The sequence below is a fragment of the Papaver somniferum genome, chromosome 10 (genome assembly GCF_003573695.1).
Source record: "Papaver somniferum cultivar HN1 chromosome 10, ASM357369v1, whole genome shotgun sequence".
Lineage (NCBI taxonomy): Eukaryota > Viridiplantae > Streptophyta > Magnoliopsida > Ranunculales > Papaveraceae > Papaver > Papaver somniferum.
Genome location: NC_039367.1, coordinates 13904200 through 13917610, shown reverse-complemented (window position 1 = coordinate 13917610; position 13411 = coordinate 13904200).

The window sequence follows — 13411 nt, the reverse complement described above, 5'->3', positions numbered from 1 at the left end:
CATCAACATAAGTATAGTTTGGAACAAAGTGAAGTAGTTGTGTAATCAGTTGTTGAGATTTGGCATCACCAGTATAGCGTTGCAGAAGATATTTTAGCCAGAGAGGTTGAGAAATAGCTAATGCATTGTAGCTAGTTGAGGCACGAGGTCTTCTAGATAAGGCATCAGCAACCACATTCTCTTTCCCTTTCTTGTTTCTTATTTCATAGTCAAATCCCAAAAGCTTCATCAACCATCTTTGTTGTAGAACTGCAGTAATTCTATGTTCCAAAAAATATTTAAGGCTTTGATGGTCAGTTTGAATGATAAATTTGGTGCCTGTAAGTAATGTCTCCACTTTTGTACAACTTTGACAATTGCTAAAAAATCATTTTCATATGTGGATAGAGCTCTTACTTCAGCGACAAGAGCAGTGCTGAAGAATGAAATAGGCCTACCATCTTGAGTGAAAACAACCCCAATACAACCATCACTAGCATCACTTTCTACAATGAACTGCTTAGAAAAATTTGGGAGTGCAAGAACATGAGTAGAGGTCATTCCAGCTTTAAGTTGTTCAAATGTCGTGGTTGCCGTTGGAGTCCAATGGAAGGAATTTTTCTTCAAGAGAGCTGTGAGAGGCTTGCTAATGGCCCCATAATTTCTGACAAACTTTCTGTAATATCCTGTTAAGCCCAAGAAGCCCCTTAAGTCCTTAATGGAAGTAGGAAGTGGGAATTTTTGCATGCCAGAAATCTTGTTTGGATCAACACAAACTCCATCTGCAGTGACTATGTGGCCTAAATATTCCAACTGGGATTTCCCAAAACAGCACTTGGACATTTTAGCAAAGAGTTGGTGTTGTCTTAGCAAAGAAAAAATGATTCTCAGATGCTCCATATGGCCAGACATGGAGGAGCTGTAAATAAGAATGTCATCAAAGAAAACTAGCACAAATTTTCCCAAATATGGAGCAAAAATATCATTCATAAGTGCCTGAAAGGTTACAAGAGCATTAGTGAGGCCAAATGGCATCACTTTGAACTCATAATGTCCTTGATGATTCCTAAAGGAAGTCTTATGGATATCTGGAATATGCACTCTGATTTGAAAATAGCCTTCCCTCAAATCAATTTTAGAAAATATAATAGCTCCCTTAAATTCATCCAATAACTTATCAACCACAGGAATAGGAAATTTATCTTTGATAGTTATGCTATTCAATTTTCTGTAGTCAACACAAAACCTTCAAGAGTTATCCTTCTTTTTGACAAGAAGGATTGAAGATGCAAATGGGTTATGGCTGTATTGAATTATGCCAGAAGAAAGCATTTCTTTAACTAGTTGCTCTACTACACCTTTTTGTATATACGGGCATTTATAAGGCCTCTGGTTGGAGGGTTGTGCATCAGGATTTAATGGGATGGTATGGTCCAAAAGTGAGGGGGAAGTTTAGTGGTTTCATCAAAAATTTCTTGGAATTCATCCAGTAGAGGTAAGAGTGGTGAGGGTATAGCGGGTGTAGATGAAGGAGTGGTGACTTTAAAGAAATGGCCAATAATGCAGCTTCACTACTCATATGAAATAAGGAAGTTGTAGGTTGTCTACCTGTTATGGTGATTTGCTGACCATTGTAGGAGAAGGTAATACTTAACTTAGAGAGATTAAAAAGTACATCACCAAGCTTCCCCAGCCAATCAAACCCCAAGACTATATCACAACCCCCAAGTGGAAGTAGACGAAATCTTCAGTGAATTGGTGGCCTTGCATTGTCCATGAGAGGTTACAAAAAATCCCTGAACTAACTGTCTTCTCACCATTCGCAACTGTGACTAACATTTGAGCAGTAGGCTCTATTTGGCAGGCAAGAGTTTTGGCTAGAGCACTGTCAATAAAACTGGTTGTGCTGCCAATGTCGATAAGGACAGTAATACGATGCTTTTTTATAAGACCAGGCACGCAGATAGTGTCACCAGTAAGTGATACGGTGAGCGCATGTAAGGAAACTTCAATATCGGAGTCAACTGGAGATTCGACAGCCTCCTCAAATATTTCCTCTTCAGTATCACCCTCTTGTGTAATGGTGTTATCCATTTGGACCATAAAAAGTTGTTGGCGACCTTTACACACATGACCCATGGAATAGACTTCGTCACAATTGTAACAAAGACCTTTCTCACGGCGAATGCACATCTTCTCCTGTGTTAATCTTTTGATAATTGGTGAAGAAGTAGATGGTTTAGCTGATATAGGTGAAAAAGTTTTTGGGGTGGTGAGTGAATATTTAGAATAAATGGAGGATGGTATTAGTGGTTTGGGAGGAAAATTTGTATTAGAAAAGGATCTAGAGGAGGTGAATGAACTGGAAAATGGTTTTGGAGCTCTAGTTGTAGGGACTAATACTTTTGTTCTTCCATTCTTGCTAAACTGAAGGCCTGAGCAAGAGTTGAAGGATAAAACATGTGTACTGAGTTGCGAATTTATTCCTTAAGGACACTAATAAAACTCATGATAAAGTGACGTTCATCCAGGGAAGAGTTATTAGCTATCATCAAAGCTTTGAGAGATTCAAATTGATCAAAATATTCCTCAACAAAGTTAATCTGCATAAGCTTATTAAAGGAACCAACAAATTTTCCTCCACAGGATTTTCGAAACAGGCACAAATACCACGAGCAAGATCATACCAAGTGATACGATGTTTACCAACTTGAAAATTCAAAAACCATTTGTCGGCCTTACCTTCTAGATAGATGGCTGCAATATCAACCTTCCGATGTTCTTCGATATTGTGAAGTAAGAAGTATCTATCACATTTCTGAATCCATCCACGGGGAATGTCTCCATCAAAACGAGGAAAATTAAGTTTAGGTACTCGATTAAAGTGTTGATTAGAGTGATTTGGGAGAAACGTACCAAATAATGCGTTGCCGTCATTAAAATGATTTCCTGAGTGGCCTGCTGGATCACGAATAGAAGATTTCTTCGTCGGAGAAGAAGATCTGAACAACTCTTTAATACGATTGGTCAAAAATTTGATATCTGCTGAGGTTTCACTGTGAAATTTCTTGGATTTCTCTAGAGTGCTTTTGGATTGCTCTTCCAAGGTAACAAATCGTTCATCCAAGTTTTGAAGATCTCGCTGGAGAATCTCGTACACCTCCTTCACGGTTTTAGGATCAGAAACCCCCATTGGAAAAAAAAAAATTAGGATGGCTCTGAATACCAAATGTACTATACTTGTACAATTTGGATTGAGGAACCTGAAGATCGTAAAGCTGGTTCCTAATGAACACAGATGCTAAGAACTAAAACAGAGATTATTTCATTAATTAAAAAGAGATAGAGTTCTTACACATTAAATAAAGCATTACCCTAACTCTAACGGCTAGATAGAGGACAAATGTAGATATCTGGGAGGTTATCTAGACACCCAATCAACCGACAGCTTAATACACCAAATCATGGAATTGATAAATACACCCATAGTAATGCTAGAGGTAGACTAACATAAGAGACACATCTAAGGGTCATAGGGCTATGGCATTGCACTGACAGGACTATGACATGCGTCCACCAAGGAAAAGCGTTCCTAGAAAATTGTTCCTCATCTTCAAGTTTGTCAATCTCCTTATCGATCATCTTCTTTCTTCTCTTAATATCATTGGACGATCTTCCAATTTGATTATCATCTAACGCCTCAAATACCATTAAAATACGGTTCCATAACTGTTCTTCGGATTCCGATTTGTGAAGCGAGTGATTAGATCAGGAGTGGTTACCATAACCCATGCTCTATAAATAACAGAATCTTCTTCTTGGGAAAAAGGAATAACCATGTTTTTCTTCAAATGAGGAATGTTTTAAAATTTGAATGAAATAGAGGTGAGAGTTTGGTGCAAACGGATTGTTAGAGATGAGTTTCCTTATATAAATTTAAACTCCAACGACTTTTTTTTTCAAAAAAAAAAACTAGCCGTGCCTCGAAAAACACACACAATTGGTAAATAATAAGGAATATTTGCCACCGATTATGTGTGTTGAAGGAAACTCTGATTACGAAAACACAAATAATCGAAAGTCTAACAAAATAACTTCCAACCGATTGTACAATAGGTAGATATACGTGAAAAAATTTCTACCGATTGTAGTTCATTTCAAAATACAAAACTTTAAAACTACATATGTACACATTAACTACCGATTACACTAATTTTTACCGATTACATAAGTAAACTACCGATTATGGAAGGGCATATTAGCCATTTAGAAAAACGGAGATAAGAGTGGCTGCATTTTAGGTTTGCGTGATATTTATTTGTCTTATTAGTCGCGCCTTATTTTTTCGGGGTACCACCTAAAAATGCCAGGTTATTTATGAAGGGAAATGTATTTGATTGGGCCCTGTTTAAACTTTTTATAATCAATCAGTCTTTTCTTATTACAGACAAATACATTTTTTTCAGGGTGTCTAAGTAACTTCTATAAGGTTATCGAGCAAATCAAATGTTGTGATGAAAGACAATCCAAAGATCACTCTTGCACCTATTAGAAAACCCAGCAAACTTAACAACTACTACACAAAGTACTGTTCTGTCATACTGAATTTGCCAGATTATAATCACAGAGTTTGTAAGAATTTGGCTCGTATTGACCACTTTCCGAGAAAGATAATACTATCATCACCTTCCAACCGCTCGAACCATCTTTAGCTCTAGATCCAGTTGACTGCAACTAAAAGGACCTAGCTCTTCAACATATTCTACCTTCATGCCTCCGGTGCAGATGATTGTTACTGTCCCTGAATTTTTTTATGAAAACCAAGCTTCAAAAACAGGAACACACTCAAACTTTTGACTGAGAACCTTGTTTTTTTGACCTGACAGAGTTACCTGGGACGTTATTGAAGGGCATTTCCAAGAGAGAGGCGGAAGTATTGTTGGCCTTGGATTTAGTACAACTGGTAAATACATACCCCAATAAATATCATCCGAAGGTACATTACAAATGAAGAAAGAATGATAAAGCTCTTCATACGTACTCGTCCGGATGTTGTATGCCCAAATGTAATTATTGGTACTGAGGATAAAAATATTTTTATCTACTATTAAAACCTAATACATGGGTTAGTCTAACATCAAATCAATTTGGTGGCACCTAAGTATTCTGTAAACATAATTTGATCTCAATTTCCGTAAAGATGTCGCTTAGTGCAACATCTTTGTGCAACACATGCCACTTGTGCTCTTTCAATACCCAAACGCTCAAAGTAGCTTCCTAATGTCAATTTGTGCAAAACAGATTAACTTTCGGCCTCTCCAAGACATCGATTTGGAATTTTGCTATCATTCCTATTACAATATCAAATTCCCTATGTCGCCATGGTCGGGAAAATCAATCAACCTACATATACTGCCTTCATCAGTTTCATTGAGATTGTAAGCTATCAATTTGTTTTTCCCTTCAATACAGTAGAGAATTTTTTTATTAGTAATCATAGCATTATTTAATATGGAGGCATGCCAAGTTACAACTTGAGGGCACAAACTTGGTAGACATTCCATGTACCCAAATCAGAAGAAAATATTTGAATGCTAAATTTGTTGCAATATTCTACGAATTGTGGTATAAACACAACTTTGCAACTGGTACAAATTTCCAAAGAGAAATACTCACGGGCCAGAGAAGTCAAATACCTGAATATCCTTAGTGCAGATAGCAGAGATAATGATAACCATTTCGTGGTTAGTATATTACGTAATGTTTGAGGGTGAAAACTGTTACTGTTGGTTTTGGTAAATTTGGGTGTGTGTGGATGAGAAATGAATCTAAACCCTAAACAAATGCACTGCACGGGAGTACTTTAGATTCGAGAGATCAATCTGTACAATTCTGGCCTAAAGCAACAAATGGTCGTTCCAAACTTGCTTCGGTCACAAAGTGAAGGAGATGAGGTTGATCTTAGGGAGGGAAGCGAAGAAGGTGTTGAGATTGTGAAGGTGTTGGCTGTGTATGACTTGTATCAGAATGTTGAACTGTCTTGCATAATGTAAGCTATCAGTTCTGGGTGTTTTATGGACACGTAGTTAACAATACTTGGTTTTCTATGTTGTTCGTAAATAGGTGAAGGACCTATTTATACAAGTCATTTGAGTGCAATCCCCATCTCGTAGGAAGTGGAGGAAGTTGAGTGATGGAGTAGTGGGGTCGTGTAGGTGATTGTCAAACGATCACGCCTTTTCCCACTTCCCTCATCATCGTTAACCATCCATGTTTCCTGACACGTTCTCGTAATGGACGCGTTGCACGCCGCACGCTGTAAACCGCCAGACCAATACTCCAGTAAGTATCCCCCCAGTTTGTGACATGTTTGATGTCTCGAATGAGTGGGTCGAGTCGTGGGACCCGTCGCAGGAAATAGCATATGGTGCTATTAGGTTAAATAACTAAGTTATTCAAGGATTTGATATTCATGAAATATCGTGCATGCTCGATGCATGTAATGCATCGTTTAAAGCAAGCAGCTCAAAACAATCGATATACATGAGGCATCGCTGTTTTAAAGCTTGATTGAATAAGTCGCGGATTAAGCGTCTTAAAATGGCAGCACGTCCAACCATCTTCGAGATCGTTTGGAGGCCGCATGGGCGGGCCACCATATCAACGATCACTCCCTGGGGCAGAGTGGCGGACGGTACTTACCGGGGCGCTTCATTGATCGCCTAATTTTTAATCTAAGCCGTCCGACCAAGCTGGAAAAGTTGGACGGACGAGATGATTTACGGAACATATTTGCTGTCGTTGATGGATTTTAGGGTTTTTCAGAGGTGCGCGACATCCCCTCTTTGGCTTGATCGAATTCAAGCATGGGCGTAAATTTTGGTGCGACCGACCGGGCATGCATGGAGACGGCCTACTGACGTGCATGTCTACACCTCTCGGTCCCATAAAGGTTCGATCTAGGCCACTCAATTTGACCGGCAAAGATGAGTGGTCGTGATCGATTTGAGACACAAATACGTTGCCGCAAAGCACAACTTATGGTTTGAGGCCGCGTGACCTAGCATCTTTGGGGCATGCGTTTCGAGACACCGGGACCCACTCTGCATATGCCGACCGGTCACACATTAAGGTGGGCCCACGGTGATCATGTTGATATCCTTGGGACCTCTTGAGTCTATATCTACACCGTCTTTTTAAGCCGACGAAGATGGATGGTCACGATCGTACTACGACAGATGTGCATTGGCAAACCCTAATTAGGGTTTTGGAACAGTCACGCACACGTGACTTTGGCCAAACGGTTTGGCAAGCCGTGATCCTCGTTTTGGGAGATCGATCACGTGGGGCCCATGTTGGGCTGACGGTGAACATATGTGCACCTTCCTGATAGTCCTAAATGCGATATAAGCCATCAAAATAGGTTGTCTAAGTTGGATGGTTGTGATCGATTTAAGACATTAGTGGAATTCCGCGACCCTTAGAAGCATCACACCTGCCATGGTTAGAGCAATCGTTTCATCGCTCCATGGTCTTGACGTGAGGAAATCGATTGGGTGAGGGAGAAGTGGGCCCGCCAACGTGTGCGTTAGCACTTCCCTGATCATTCACGGGATGATCTAATCCATCCAACCATGCTGGCGAAGTTGGACGGTTGTGATGGTTTTAAGACTGCTCCGAACAGTCTTGCTCGTTCGTGCTTCTTCCAAAGCAGCACGGCCACCTTATTTTAGGGATGGCGTTTTGGCGCGGTTGGAAGTGTGGCGTGGTGTTCGACCGGCTGGGGCATAAGTGGGGATAGCCGGTGGTCATCACGGTGATCGCCTACTCCTGCTAGGGTTTGGCTAGGCTGGTTAAATCATGCGTCCAATCGTGTGGCCGCGATCGTTTTTGATACTGATATGGACAGTCCAGATTTCCCTTAAGTAAATTAAGCATGCTCGATTGGGCTAACCAAAGTGCGTCGATGCGAGATTCTTTTTAGAGAGTGATGTAGCCTGTATGGGCATTTTGTGCACATCTCAATATTGGCACTTTGGGAGATTCATGTTACTCTGCTGAGACTGAACACTCAGTCGTCATGTCATGTCAATAATGAGAGTTCGACTGAGAACATAACACGGAAAATACTAGGCAAATCATGAATTAATTAATAATTCTAATAAAATTCACAGAATATTTGAGATTGCCGTTGCATGCACCATTCTGGGTGAATTTCGTGTATTTGTTGAATTGCTTCAAATAAAGTGAAGAGGTTTTCTGCAGTCATCACTCTTTAAATGGCTTTTCCCTTTGCAGGGTGACAACGCATAAAATACTGGTTTTACAGTTTTAGCCCTGAACTAAAATCCACCATCAACATTAAGTCCCCTGCCTAGCACATAATAGTTTCACTATTGTGGGGTAGGCATTAGATGGTGACAGACGGAAATTAAATTCATGAGAAGAAAAATAGACATTACCAGTAGAGAGAGGTCGGCTTGGCCTTTCAGCAGAACATGTTTAATGAGATGTCGAGGCAAGTAGCAATCATCCTTCTGGTACGTTGATGCCGAGAACACTAATATGATGTATTTAAGTAGTGGAGCCTCGACTGATGAGTGTTAAGGAAGTTGATTCTCGAATACAAAGATGAGTGTTGAGGTGGTGAGGCCGTCAGCACTATGATGTGTTGAGGCAGTGGTGCATGTAAACACGAGTGAATGATGAGGAGATTGCGCGTCTCAACACTAAGATGAATATGTGTTTAAGCAGTGTTGCCTGGCAACACAGTAGTGAGTATTGAGGAATTGTTTCGTCTCAACACTAAGGTGAAAACGTGTTGAGGCAGTATGCCTGGTTGTAAGTATTGAGAAACTTACACGTCTCAACACTAAGAGGAAAACGTGATGAGGAAGTATTCCTGACAACACAATATTGAGTGTTGAGGAATTTGCACGTCTCAACACTAAGGAGAAGGATGTGTTGAGGCAGTGTGCTGGCAACACAGTTTTTAATGTTGAGGAATTTGCTCGCCTCAACACTAAGGGGAAAAATGTGTTGAGTCAATGTGCCTGGCAACATGGTTGTAAGTGTTGAGGAACTTGCACGTCTCAACACTAAGATGAATATATGCTGAAGCAGTGATGCCTGACAACACAATAGTGAGTGTTGAGGAATTGCTTCGTCTCAACACTAAGGTGAAAACGTGTTGAGGCAGTATGCCTGGCAACACGGTTGTAAGTGTTGAGGAATTTGCACGTCTCAACACTAAGATGAATACGTGATGAGGTAGTATACCTAGAAACACGATTTTGAGTGTTGAGGAATTTGCACGTCTCAACACTAAGCGAAAAACGTGATGAGGCAGTATGCCTGGAAACACCATTTTGAGTGTTGAGGAATTTGCACGTCTCAACACTAAGATGAATATGTGCTGAAGCAGTGATGCCTAACAACACAGTAGTGAGTGTTAAGTAATTGCTTTGTTTCAACACTAAGGTGAAAACGTGTTGAGGAAGTATGCCTGGAAACACTATTGTAAGTGTTGAGGAACTTGCACGTCTCAACACTAAGGGGAAAACGTGATGAGGCAGTATGCCTGGCAACACGGTTTTGAGTGTTAAGGAATTGCTTCGTCTCAACACTAAGGGGAAAACGTGATGAGGCAGTATGCCTGGCAACACGGTTTTGAGTGTTGAGGAATTTGCACGTCTCAACACTAAGGGGAAATATGTGTTGAGGCAGTATTCCTGGAAACATGGTTTTGAGTGTTGAGGAATTTGCACGTCTCAACACTAAGGGGAAAGATGTGTTGAGGCAGTGTGCCTGGCAACACAGTTGTAAGTGTTTAGGAACTTGCACCTCTCAACACTAAGATGAATATGTGTTGAAGCAGTGATGCCTGACAATATGGTAATGAGTTTTGAGGAATTGCTTCGTCTCAACACTAAGGTGAAAACGTGTTGAGGCAATATTCCTAGAAACACGGTTGTAAGTGTTGAGGAACTTGCATGTCTCAACACTAAGATGAATACGTGATGAGGCAGAATGTCTGGCAACTCGGTTTTGAGTGTTGAGGAATTCGCAAAACACTAAGGGGAAAACGTGAAGAGGCAGTATGCCTGGCAACACGGTTTTGAGTGTTGAGGAATTTACATGTCTCAACACTAAGGGGAAAGATGTGTTGAGGCAGTATGCCTGGCAACACGGTTTTGAGTGTTGAGGAGTTTGCACTTCTCAACACTAAGGGGAAAGATGTGTTGAGGAAGTGTGCCTGGAAACACGATTGTAAGTGTTGAGGAACTTGCACGTCTCAACACTAAGATGAATATGTGCTGAAGCAGTGATGCTTGACAACACAGTAGTGAGTGTTGAGGAATTGCTTCATCTCAACACTAAGGTGGAAACGTGTTGAGGCAGTATGCCTGGCAACACGGTTGTAACTGTTGAGGAACTTGCACGTCTCAACACTAAGATGAATACGTGATGAGGCAGTATGCCTGGCAACATGGTTTGAGTGTTGAGGAATTTGCACGTCTCAACACTAAGGGGGAAAACGTGATGAGGCAGTATGCCTGGCAACACGGTTTTGAGTGTTGAGAAATTTGCACTTCTCAACACTAAGATGAATATGTGCTGAAGCATTGATGCCTGACAACACAGTAGTGAGTGTTGAGGAATTGCTTCGTCTTAACACTAAGGTGAAAACTTGTTGAGGCAGTATGCCTGGCAACAAGGTTGTAAGTGTTGGGGAACTTACACGTCTCAACACTAAGATGAATACGTGATGAGGCAGTATGCCTGGCAACACGGTTTTGAGTGTTAAGGAATTTGCACATCTCAACACTAAGGGGAAAACGTGATGAGGCAGTATGCCTGGAAACACAATATTGAATGTTAAGGATTTTGCACGTCTCAACACCAAAATATTTAAAATTTATTTGATATGCCTAATAAATATAAAAAAAATAGTTTAAGGATAGTTACTTAGCTCTGTGTCCGCTAGGCATGCCCTCCGCGTATGATTGGGCTTTGGGTGTATCAGGCTCTCCCCGTGAGTATGCAGCGTGACAAAAGTCCCCATGTGTAATTATCCTGAGCTTATTTTCTCGTGGAAGATGTGTATTTATTGCATTTGCTGGTAAGGCGGTGACTGCGTTTAAACTTTTAAACCTGAAGGAGGCTTCAGTCCCCAAGTGTAGCTTACTTTGATTGTTCCCCCTTGAATCCACGTCTCTGTGATTTGATACAAGCTTATTGTACTCTCCTGTATGGGATGCTTGGATAATCACATGGACAAAATATTCTTTATAGTGGTCGTTGCTATGGTGAAGCTCTGACTGGTATCAACAAACGAGCAACAGCGGTTCTTGGTAGCAGTTGTTATCAGAAGAGACTTGGCTGGCTGCGATCACAATCCTTGACAGGGAGAAGTGGCTACGGGAAAGAATTTTGGCAGGAAGAGGTGGCGACTTCTTGAGAGAACGTTGAAGCGGCAGAATTTCTTGTCTTTCCATCAAATCAGCAATGGTAATAGTGGGTCGGCTTCCTCTTGATCCACCGGTCTCTCGTCCTGATGGTGGAGCGGCAGCAACCTTGGTGATGTTTGGCGGCGCAGGATGTTGTATCTCAATGGATTTCCTCTTGCTGCTTCATTGAAATTACTTACAGAAGGCTGAAGGTTGCATTGCATGTTGGTGAGATGTATGCTTCCACGAGTATCATGAGGCTCAGCCTTCGATGATGCAAGTCGGTCCTGCTCCTGGATTGACGCCCACGTGGGGAGTGGGATGCAATGAACTTTGTCTGATTCTTCGCGCGGAGATTCTCTTGGTTCTAACAATTCCACTCCACATATTGGTGCGTAAGGAGATAATGATGTAGGAATACGAACGACTTCTTTATTTAGCATAGTCTTCAGGCATTGGTGATACGTCGAGGGGACGATCCGATTGTCATGAAGCCATGGTCTCCCCAGTATCATATGGTAGTTCGGATCCTTTTCTATGACTTCGAATTTCACCTTTGACTGGACAGGCCCTATAGATAGATTCAGACTAACATACCCGTACGTGTTGGTTTGGTTTCCTTCAAAGTCTGTCATCGTGGTAAGCTATTGCACGATCTTGCTTGGGCGAACCTTGGCCGTCCTGAGTGTCTTGAGAGTAATCACATTCGAAGATGCTCCCGTGTCGATGAGGGCCCTTTTGAACTTTGAATCCTTGATGCGTGCAGTAACGTGTAGGGCCCGGTTGTGACCTTCTTCCGCCATTATGTCTAACATTATTCACAGACATCTCTGGTGTTTTTGAGGCTTCTAGACGCAAAGGAGTAAAATGCACGTCCAGGGCTATCTGGTTGATTGCAGCAATCGTCGCCGCCCGCTGATTCTTCGAGAGGTGTAAAAGTTCGCATAAACTTTCCACTAGAGAAGTCGCTTCCTGATCTACCGGCCTCTGGTTCGTAGTGAAACTATTGACTTGAGGAGGATCGTTGCGAGGATCAGTCCCCAGTGTAAAAATATCCGTGAAAGGAGAACTGCTTATATCTGATGTCATCTTGATGAGGCGATCGAGTATGCCGTTTATTGTTTATTTGATCAGGTCCATGTTCTTCGTGTGAATCTCCTGCACCCGTGCTAACTCGATGTTGGGATTCTTCCGGTTACACCATCAAATACACCTTTGGGAAGAGGGGTATCTTCATTGGAGGAACTTCGACCGGGATTTGAAATTATTGGGGGAATCCTAAGACCAACCATTTTGAAATCAACCAAATAGGATTGGGTATTGAAGAAATTGACTTCACAACCGAGAGATTAATCTCCCACTGTGGTCGCCAATTATTTATGGGTGAAAACCATTTCTGCTGATTTTGGTAAATTTGGGTGTGTATGGATGATAAACGAATCTAAACACTAAACAAATGCACTGTACGGGAGTACTTTAGATTCGAGAGATCAATCTGTACAATTCTGGCCTAAACCAAGAAATGGTCGTTCCAGACTTGCTTCGGTCACAAAGTGAAGGAGATGGGTTGATCTTAGGGAGGGAAGCGAAGAAGGTGTTGAGATTGTGAAGGTGTTGGCTGTTTATGACTTGTATCAGAATGTTGAACTGGCTTGCATAATGTAAGCTATCAGTTCTGGGTGTTTTCTGGACACGTAGTTAACGACACTTGGTTTTATGTGTTGTTCGTAAATAGGTGAAGGACCTATTTATACAAGTCATTTGAGCGCAATCCCCATCTCGTAGGAAGTGGAGGAAGTTGAGTGATGGAGTAGTGGGGTCGTGTAGGTGATTGTCAAACGATCACGCCTTTGCCCACTTCCCTCATCATCGTTAACCATCCATGTTTCCTGACACGTTCTCGTAATGGGCGCGTTGCACGCCGCATGCTGTAAACCGCCAGACTAATACTCCAGTAAGTATCCCCCAGTTTGTGACATGTT